Source organism: Ostrinia furnacalis, unplaced genomic scaffold, assembly GCF_004193835.3.
Source record: "Ostrinia furnacalis isolate ACB-3 unplaced genomic scaffold, ASM419383v2 OfSCF7603, whole genome shotgun sequence".
NCBI lineage: Eukaryota > Metazoa > Arthropoda > Insecta > Lepidoptera > Crambidae > Ostrinia > Ostrinia furnacalis.
In genome coordinates this window covers 124576-135315 of record NW_021137842.1, presented here as the reverse complement: position 1 = coordinate 135315, position 10740 = coordinate 124576, and the positions used below count along the sequence as shown (strand labels likewise).

Genomic DNA, 10740 nt, shown 5'->3' with positions numbered 1-10740 from the left:
ATCAGCATTTGTTGGTAAAGGTCTTACTAATTTTATGTACGTAGGGGTAGAGAGAGCCTTCGCCGTATTTATGTGCTTTATTTTGAGCGGAAAACTGCTAGCACAAAAGCGTAACCGGTAACCCTGAGAAACAATGTCATCTAAGGTTACGTAGATGTTATTATACACGATGCGGTTACGATAAGAAGGCTGTTGACTGAGTGGCACCTCGCGATGATGAGACAGGCGCTGACATTGTGTACAGCAAACAACACACGAAGCTGTTTTATTTTGCGTGGTTACTCTTTCTAAAATAATTGTGATCCTGGTATAATGCGTCATCTTTTTTCAGCCACGTCATTAACTTTTTCCATTTAGTACCTAATTATAAAGTTGGAAAAGGTTGGAATTATTAAATGTTTTATTGATGGCTAGATTAATGTCTAAGGCCTTGACTTTGTTATAAAAACATATTATCTCTTTGTTTATTTCAATTGTTAACTTAGGTATTCAACACATTTTTAAATCAATGACTGATAATTTCACGTATTCAGCAAAAATGAAGATCTCAAGAGAGAGAGAGTTTTCATAAAATGTAGGAACTGCTTAGCAAATTGGTTTTAAATGTAGATACCTTAGGTACGCACATAAATTATAGATCTATCATACACAAGTTCAGAGATGTGAGGGTAACGGCAACATTTAATTTGCAAAGCAAACTCTAATTCTCCATGAAGCTCTGTGAGATGCGAGTCAGTGATAAGGATGACGTGACGGAGGCCTGCCGCTGACGTGCGTGACTGATGCGATGACGCCGTTGACATCGTAGTCACGAATCTATTGATTTGTTTCAATGGAATATACATACTCCAACCCTTTTGTATTGCTTGTATATCGCAAAATTGGGCCTCTATACATATTTACATGATGCGGAAGGAAAAAATATTAATATTTTGTTACCATTTTATTAGATATTCTATGCTAGTTCATTTACCTGTACGGGTACCAAGTTACTGCTGTGCGGGTAAACAGTTAAAGTCTTAGAAAGTTTTCTAACGCTGGTTTTGAACGACGTAAAATACAAACCAAAATTGCCAGCTGCATATTTAATAACTAATTATATTGTCGAGGCACTGAGAAGTCATTTTTGTGAAACTTAGATGATGTTATTACAAAACTTCTCACGCCCCGCACGAAGCATCGCAAACAGCGACATAAATCTGAGTTAAAAGTTAATTTTGTCAATCCGGATAATTCCTCAAGGTTTAATCAGACTAAGTTGGGTGTAATTAATGTTCACTAAGGCCACACAATCTAGGAAAGCTTCGGCTTAGCCCGCTACGGAAATCGGGAGTTTGGTGCGACGCGACGGGCGCGGGATCTTGCCCACTAGCGCCGCGGCAGTTCTTCGGAGACTCGCGGAGCTGACGAGCGTGTCGCCAAAGCTCCCCGAAAACCCGCACCGAATTCACGTTCGCCGGTCTGTCGAACTCGAACAAATAACTCCGGGCCTAATTAGCGCGAGTCAAACAAAGTTTTAATCAAATCAATTTGGACACCGTGCAAGTGATTTTCTTGGACCTCGCCTTTCTTGTGAGTTTTGGAACTGAAAACTTTTGGGGAGGACCTTGGTAATTAATTTTTGTTATTATTATTAGTGTGAATACATTTAGGTACTTACTTAGGTAAAAATTATCCTTAATTAGATACTAATGCTATATCAATAACAATGCAGATAAATAAGTAGGTATCTATTAAATTTTTAAGTAATTTAGTAAGTAGGTACTAGTACTACGCTTGTTTTTAGACATTTAGGTCATGTTTAATGTCAACAGTAATAATACCTACTTACACATAAGATAAATAATGTTTTGACTACTTTGAAGTGGTTCATAAGATCAGCGGATGACCACTAAATGACATTATTACATAAATAGTCAACTTTAAATAATAAAATTTTATTTTTTAAATAATTTTAATCCTTACCTGTAACGGTCGTAAAATGCGTTAAAATAATTAAGTTACTGTCAAGATTGTTCCTTAAAAACCGCAGGGATTAACCCTCCTTCAACCTGGTCATTTTAATATTTATTTTAGCGAATAATTTCTCTTATTTTATTTTCCATTAATTTATAATTGTTTATTCCCCTTTCTTATAATCCATCAGCTTTGAACTTGTTTTGTGTCTCTAGTGACATTAATAAATCATCACACCTCTCATAATCATTTAATTTCGAATCAATACTTCAGCAAACGGACGGATGGAAAAATACGGTTCTTCAGTTCGTAAGACTTCAAAACTCAATAAACTTCACAAGTTTTTCCCATAAAAACTAAACTTGTCTTTTTTATACTCCGAAGGTGCCACGTGCCTTACTACCCAGCTCCGTAACTAAAGGATACCAAAATGAAGGATTTTCTCATTAAGCATGACGGTATAACGCCCAAAAAACAAATGAATTGAAAAAGTACAGGAAAATCGTAAATTTTCCGATAAAAAAGTATCTTAATCACTACTGAGAAGCATAGCTACATTTCACCGATCTAGTTTTGACAACGTTTGTCATCCTTTCTTAATTATTTATTTATTTTATTTAAAATCTTTATTGCACACATAAAAATACAGTGGTACAACAGGCGAGCTTAATGCCATATGGCATTCTCTTCCAGCTAACCAGAAAATTAAACAATACAGAGAATTTAAGTAGGCGGTGCAAAATAGTACAAATACAAAAAAATTAAATCTAATATAATAGATAAAATATTATAATATAAATTAATACAAAATATACAGGGTGTTAGGTAAATGGGTACCTACTTACCTAACTTAATACCTATACCTACACTTAATTTTTTTTAATTTTCATACAAAATAAATTTTATAAAATCCGATTTGTATGAAAATTAAAATAATTAAAATGAAGATATAAATTTTCTGACTTCACCATACCATTTATATGACCATGTTAACATGGGCTAGTGTCGGCTCATATACCCATTTACCTAACACCCTGTATACAACGTGTCCCAAAACTCAAGGACAAGCCGACGCCACAGGACGGACATAGCCATGACTACTTTAGGAAAAATAAGGAAAAAAAAAATCAAATATTTCTTCTTTAATAATTGGTTTATTTTTGTAACTCTACATCTTTACCTTGTCACAAAAATAATAAATCTATAATTTAACCATGGTTGAGTTGCACCACCTTATTTTAACCATATCATTAACAATAACTGGTGCTTTTTATATGGAGTTTGACAGATTTTAGACGTTTGTCAAAGTTAAAGTAAGATGGTGCAACTCAGTCTTACGCCCGTATTCACAAACGTTACTATGAGGCCTCACAGTACGCGTGGACGTAGGTACAGGAACCAATCACAGAGCTTTATTCGATGCTGTGCGTTCGATTTGCTGCTTCATATAGCAAGCATCGTTTGTGAATCCAGGCGTAAGTAAGTTATTAAAAATATCAAAGAGCATTTCTGTTTTAATTTATTTTGAACATTTTGTGACGTGAAGGCTCTACGTAAATGGTTATGATTATTTTGATTATATCCATAATTCATTAAATAATAATAGACCTAATTAAGCCGTGTAATTTGCCTAAGCGCGCCACATCAAATATTATTAACGATGTAATCTGTATGCCATCCGGTATCCCCCTTCTCTGTAAAGCTTCTCAGATCTATTTAATATAGTCTTGTTGTAAGAACAGCTTCGTTAAATACAGCACTATCATATTATAATTTACCTTAATTATCCCTTCAAACGTGTGTAACCTTAAACCGAATAATTTTTATATTATGACAATTAAAGACTTCTTTCTTAATCATTTAGCAGGACTTATAAATCTTCAAAAACTATCCCAAAACTTAAATAAATCCTAAGGGCATTTGTGGATGAAGATACCTCTGTCTAAAGATTTTCGCCTATCATGATGGATGAAGAGGTAATCGAGTAGACAATCCGTCGGTAGTAGTGAAAGATGCTGGCAGCCGAGCTGGTCTTTATTACTTATGGATCTCGCGATCCCCATACTATTTCAATTTAGAGTAAGTATTCAAAGTACCATTGATAATACTCGTAATATTACTAAGCATAGTTAAAACAATGTCGCTTCGCAGTCTGTCTATCCCTATGTATGCTTGGATCTTTAAAACTATGCAACGGATTTTGATGCGTTTTAATTAATACTTAGAGTGATTCAAGAGGAAGGTTTATAATAATAATATGTATACTTAGCACCCGTGCAAAGGGCGGGTCGCTAGTACCAACTAAATAGGTACTACTTTTCCTTACATGCGGAGTCATCAATCCATCTACTAGGTATAAGATTGTTAACAGCAAGGTTCTTCAACCTTTCATGAGAATACAAAAGCGGTAAATCTTTTTGTAGCGACACATGAGTCCTTACTTCAGGAGGCATGACACGCTCGGTCTGAGTGACGTCAGAACGCTGTTAGCCTTTAGGAAAGATGAAACGCCTTTTTGTTCATTGACTAGATATAATGGTTTATGGGTAGTTGACTTTTCCACAACACTATCGGAATAATCGCTTACGGTAGCCAAGTTACACTCATATTTGTCACATCTACGAGTAGATACTTATATTATAAAGCTGAAGATTTTTTGGTTTGCTTGATCTAAGGAACGCGCTAATCTCAGGAACTACTGGTCCAATTTGAAAAAAGATTTTTGTGCTGGATTGCCCATTTATCGAGGAAGACCTTTAGGCTATAATAACCCTACAGCCAATAGGGGCTGAGCAGTAAAGAAAAATGTTGCAAAAACGGGAAATAAAAAACGATTTTTACGTGTTTTGTACGCGTGAAAATAGTTTTTTATTTCCCGTCGCGGGCATAGCTAATGTTAACATAGGTATAACTTGGCATTTTGTCTGTTTGTCAGAATTGTGGGATTACTTAATTAGTGGTCCATATACATATTATAGACACGTAATAAAAGGGATAATTTCCCACCGCTCACCACTAAGTATATTCCCACTACTATATGTATGTACTTGGTTTCGTAATCAGGGCCCCCGGGTACACTTATCGTCCTTCCCGGTAAGCTATCTGACGCTAAGCGGAACAAAAATTTTGAAAACACTTTGTAATGGAAACTATTTGGAATTTTCGGCTTAACAAGAGCACAAAGACTTTAATAAAACGAATATCCCAACATTATTTACCTACATAGTTGCTTTTGTGTTATATTATGACGATATAATGTGATTTTAACGGAATACTTGTAAATGTTTATTCCTCTTTTTATATTGTAGGCTCTAGAGATGCGTGATAGTTTTCTGACCAAAAAGGACTAAAATACAGTATTTCAATATTGTATTACTACTTAATAAAATAACCCTGTTGCTATTCCAAGAATGTAACGTGTAATGTTTTTAAAGTATTATTTACAGGATGTGAACAAATTATATCTCATTATTAACTTCTATACGTATTTTTACCTATAAGTGCTTTATACAATACGAGCGAAGCCGTTGGAAATATTCCGAATAAAGCACATTTAAAATGCAAACTGAATATTAAATGACTAGCGGCGTATTGAAAATGGCACGTTCAAATAATATGAAAGAGCAGAACAAAAGTTTTTAGTGCTTAGAGATAACTTAAAAATAACCTATTAAATAATATCGGCCAGCCGTGTTTCAGCTTATTCGTGCTTATTCGTGTGTAAAACTTGATCTAATTTAACTGTGAAATAAATTAGAAATACTTTATTCAATTGCTAGCTTTTGCTCGCGTCTTCACTCGCGTGAAATCCAATGTGTCACAGAAAGACCGACTTTCTTGACTTATAATTTTAATTTGGCCAATTAACTCTAAAATACCGTTATAAATTATAGTCTACGTGTCATTCTCATGTAAAACAATTATACCAAAATCCATTCTGTAGTTTTTACGAGAAAAAGTAACAAATATTTAATACATAATAGGATAGAAAGTTGGATGAATTCAGATCCCATAATGAAACAAAATTAAACTTAAACTAAAGCAAACTCAGAAGTCAATGTTCCTTCAGAAATCTTCAGCAGCATTCAGAAAAGGTATTTAGTATTTTCAAGGCCTTAAATAACTGAATCTTCAACTAGTCATTGACACCCGCCACCGCGCGGCGCTTCGGGGCTTTCCCGGCATAATACCTACCTACAAAAATATTACAGTCCGTGCTAGGATTGTAATACGGATTAAAACGCAGAACAGAGGTTTCCCATTACTGGCCCACATTTATTTCGTAGTTAAAACTTTTATTTTTATCAGAAGACAAAAAATTTAGCCCTGAAAGTTGTTCTCCCATTTTGTACTGAAACTTTAGTTTCCGGTCGCGCAACTGGACATCGGGCGGAGCCGCTTGCACAGATTCGGTTTCAACTTTTAACACAATTCTTTTTTAAATCTGGTTTCCACTGTTCCCGTCTTTTGATATTTTTTGACTCGCTACATCACAATTACTCAATTTTATGAATCGAAGTTGCTTTGCAAATATAGTTAAAAATATGTAATACATATTTTTTTACACTAAGCAGATTTATAGAGGTGTCGCCCTTTACCAATCTGCACTAGACCCGCGAGATCTAGAGAATAATTTAGAGTGAGGTCCTAGTACACTCGTTCCCTTTGTATTATTAAATCATTTATTTAACTTGAGCTAACGCGTAGAGAATAAACATTGCCAGCAGAATCTTTTAAGTGGGTTTAGAACGAAACGAAAGACGTTAAGCTGGTTTCAAATTAAAGCGGGCTAAATGTCAAATTGCTGTTAAGTATTTCAGCGTACCAATTTTTATCATGAACCGCTGTTAACTCAAAATCAAATACCTAACTTCACGTGAAAAGGTGAGCCGTTTATGTCAAATCCTAATATCAAATCTCCTGCACAACAAAAAGTGATTTGTAGTACTGTCGTCTGTGTAAATTGACGTCATTTGTGTCTAGTTAACTCAATGTCTGACTCAAACGCGCATAAATAGCAAACAATCAAGTGATGTGGGTATGCTAATAGACTCCATGGTACCCAAATTTAATGCTTATTTTCCGATATTACAGGCTATTAACGTTGCAATTTACAAAACGACCCTTCAAATGCCAGTCAGAACAATGATTTGTATTGTTACAAACTGCGTTCAGCGATTTGCGAACAAAGTATTATTTATTCGCTCCCCTTTTCGTTACGATTACAACAAGTGAAGCGGATTTCTCCAAAGGATACTTGGTCTCCGAAGCACAATATTTCAACGCAAAAATTGTCATTGTGATGGTTCAATCGTACAAAAACACTCAAAGAGTCCGTGAGTGGCGTTGCGGTAGCGTTGCGGTGTTTCCCAAGAATCCCATCGGGATCAATTCGGAATTTTTCTCGTTCAAAATGGCTGACGGAGAACTGGCAAATGACCGATTCATCCAGAACTTATAGTTCGCAGATGACATCGGATTTATGGCACTTATAAATGACTAGCGTCTGTTGTAACTAAACGCGGGCGCGGTTAACTGGATGCCGTAATAACCGAAGGACTGTCGCCGCGGTTGTTTTAGTCTGTTTGTTTTTACGCGATAAACCGCTTTCGAGCTCGCTTCTGAGCCACTGTGACGGCAGCTGCTCAAACTACTTTGCGTATAGTCATCTCCCTTCAGCTTACTCGATGGAAAATTACAAAATTCAGCATCGCTTGTACGAGATTATTAATTGTGGGTAAACAAGCTTTACGTTTTCACTTAATTGTTCTTTGTGATTATATCCAGAATCTTATCCATTTTCCTCATAACGTGATACGTATAAATCCTTATTAAAGCTCTCTTGTATTATAGCCTAGAGGCAAGCCTTTATAAGACTGAGTGCTCGGATACATGATTAATAATTTATTATTATAAGACGACTCCCTCGTTACTACATATTTTGAGAGCTAAATATTTGTCGCAACAATTTCATTAATATAAACTTTATAATATCTCCTTTAATTTCGGAAACGATAAAATCACACGGGTTGTTGCCATAAATAATGAACTGCACCATTTCGCGCAAGATTAATTTGTGCAGTTGATAAAGAGGACAATGGCAGGTAGGGAGCGGGAACAAAGCGCAATGTTCCTTCTTTCTCTTCCGTGATTAAACCACTTTGTTATGGTAGTTTTATTCTGTTTCAAAACTGTAGATAGAGGTAAATTACTCATATTTAACCTTAAAAGATAGATAAAGTTTCATTTATGTATTACTTTGTACATTGTAAAGTATATTAAAAATTCCTACCTATCAATGTAGTAGTTAAAAGCAATCATTACCTGATCTATCGACAAACTTTTCAAAGTAAGCGAAAATCAAAAGTGAGCGAAGCCGCAGGAATAAGAGCTAGTCATTAAAAGATTTTCTATTCAAACTTACACATAAAATACTTATCATAGTATGTTATAAAATTACTGTTATTTTATTACGTCTAATTCATTTTTTATAAATAAGTTTCTGAATGACCGCCACTCAGTCCCTCTCGAAAATTCCCTTTGACGTCCATTTCTTGGTCTGAAGTAGATTGTTCAAGAGGCCGTATCCTCGAAAATAGCAAGTATCGCTCCGCTTATCTTGATAGTAATCCAAATTAGGAAAATGTAATGAATAAATTCCACGATAAAGTGAACAAGAGTGCTGAGGGTCAGCGTAATCGTTATATCTCTTATCATAAAGAAAATTTGAAGACGTTACTTAGGCTATTATCATGTTCTCGCTCACACTTTGAAACAAAATATGTTTTTCATGAGGTACAGTCATCAGCGTCAAATAGTTCGTGACACCCAAAGTGGTCATTTTGATGACATTATTTATTAACTATTTGATGCTGTATGTGTCAGGTTTCACTTGCTACAATACAAACATCTCTCTCAGATACCTTCAAAGCCAGAAAAAGGTACTTAATACTCTAATATCTTTTAGTTTCTCTATTGTCAGACACCCACCACTTTATATGAATATCTACATAAATAAGCGTTAATTTTCCGGCAGAGTGCCACTAGATAATAAAATTTTCATTATGTCAATTCTAAGCTTCGTAAAAAGCGTAATTAACTTATTCTTACCTACGGTAATTTGGTTATACCTACTCGAGACAGTCAATAATGATAAGTCTATCAATAAATCATACGTTATGTAAAATTGGACTATTAATTAGTTGATCTATCTAATTATTTCCTAATTATATGGGTACCTTGTCTTACAGGAGTAGGTATCTAGTCTTTTTGACCTAATTATACAATGTGACAAACTCGTAGCTGGCATATTAATTAACTTAAGTATAATCTACGTTGATTTTAACACCAGTTTTTACTTAAATGTAACTCGCGTTTCAAGCGAAACTTACGAGCAATCAAATTATTCGCTTCAGTAGAAGTGAGTTGAACTGAAAAATGCTAGCCCAATGAGCTGTTAATAGCATCATTCACAACGGATGCATATACACGAGTATGTACAATTGAAACAAAACATGTCGAGTAAACGCTGGCATCATCTCGTTACAAATATGGGGCAGGGCGCGAGGCGCTCAGCGAAATGTGTCCCATTGCTCTTTGTGTAGCTTTCTTTTGTTCAATGATCTACCCGCACGCGGGAAGGTGTAGTTTTGCGATTGTTGCAGAATGTTTGAGCTTATTTCGACGAGCATATTCGATCATCGATACTGTTGTCACGTGTATCTTTTCCTTGGAATAGTCGATAACAGATCCAATCGGATCGCAACGTTATTGTCATTGTATAAAATATTTTTCACTTGCTTTCATACCTACAGATAATGATGTTTTGTAATTGATGCGTGTTGCGTTGTTAAAATCATGCCACCTTATTAACTATTTTAATATGATTTAAACGTATCACATTCTCCTTAACAGATTTTTTTCAGTTCAGACAGAACTTTTATTATGCCACAATTTCATGGCTTCATCTTCATCAAACAAATTACAAAAAACAGCTAATGAAGTATTAAAAGTTACAGTGAAAGATAAAGTTTTCTCTTTTATATTACTTTGAGAAGCTCATAAAGAAGATTTACTATTTCTTCATCAAAACAATGAGTTTATTCATTTCCAAGCGCTATGCAAGTCAAATGAAGACACCGCCAGCGCAGCACATAAAGCTTTATCAAACTTAAAAGTGCCGTAAAAGTCTGAGAGTGTTTTTAAATTCAAGTTTTAGTGTTTTTCTTTAATTATTTTCTATTTATAGAAACGAGTCATAACTTAAATGTTGTTTTAAATAATTTAAATTTAAAATAGCTCTTAGCTTAATCTGGAATCGCTTATTAATCATTTGAGAAAATATTTTTTTATTGATGTAGTACCTACCATAATTATTAAATTTTATTGCTGAGATAATACTTAGTACCTACATATTTCAGAACGTTGAAACGTTATTTTCTACGGATTATAGCTTACAAACTCACATTATTTATGCGTAAACATACAGCAAACAAACATACATTAATATTAAGAACATAAACGAAAACTGTGTAGGCTGAGTGATAATGTATTTTCGTCAAAGTTTTCATAACGAGAGACGATAATAACTTAATCTCTTTTAATCTATTTTTGGTCCTTCTAAAAACATTTAAGTTCATTGAAACTTCACAATACAAGATATTAGTAGTTAGTCATTTAAAAACGATCAGTTAATACTTTTTAAATAACTGTGGGTCAGTTTTTGTATGGTGTACAAAATCTTACAATCGATCACACAATTTAATTACAAATCAAAACAATGAT

At 34.5% G+C, this 10740-nt stretch overlaps 1 protein-coding gene across 1 annotated transcript in view; it reads left to right on the top strand.

Annotated features, from left to right (window-relative positions):
- The first annotated feature begins 1394 nt into the window (after nucleotides 1–1394).
- Nucleotides 1395–10740, top strand: part of LOC114365557 (uncharacterized) — a 53347-nt gene continuing 44001 nt past the window's right edge. Inside the window, exon 1 of the mRNA XM_028322160.1 lies at nucleotides 1395–1610. The gene's annotated coding sequence lies outside the window, so the exon portion shown is untranslated. The remainder of the gene's footprint in view (nucleotides 1611–10740) is intronic.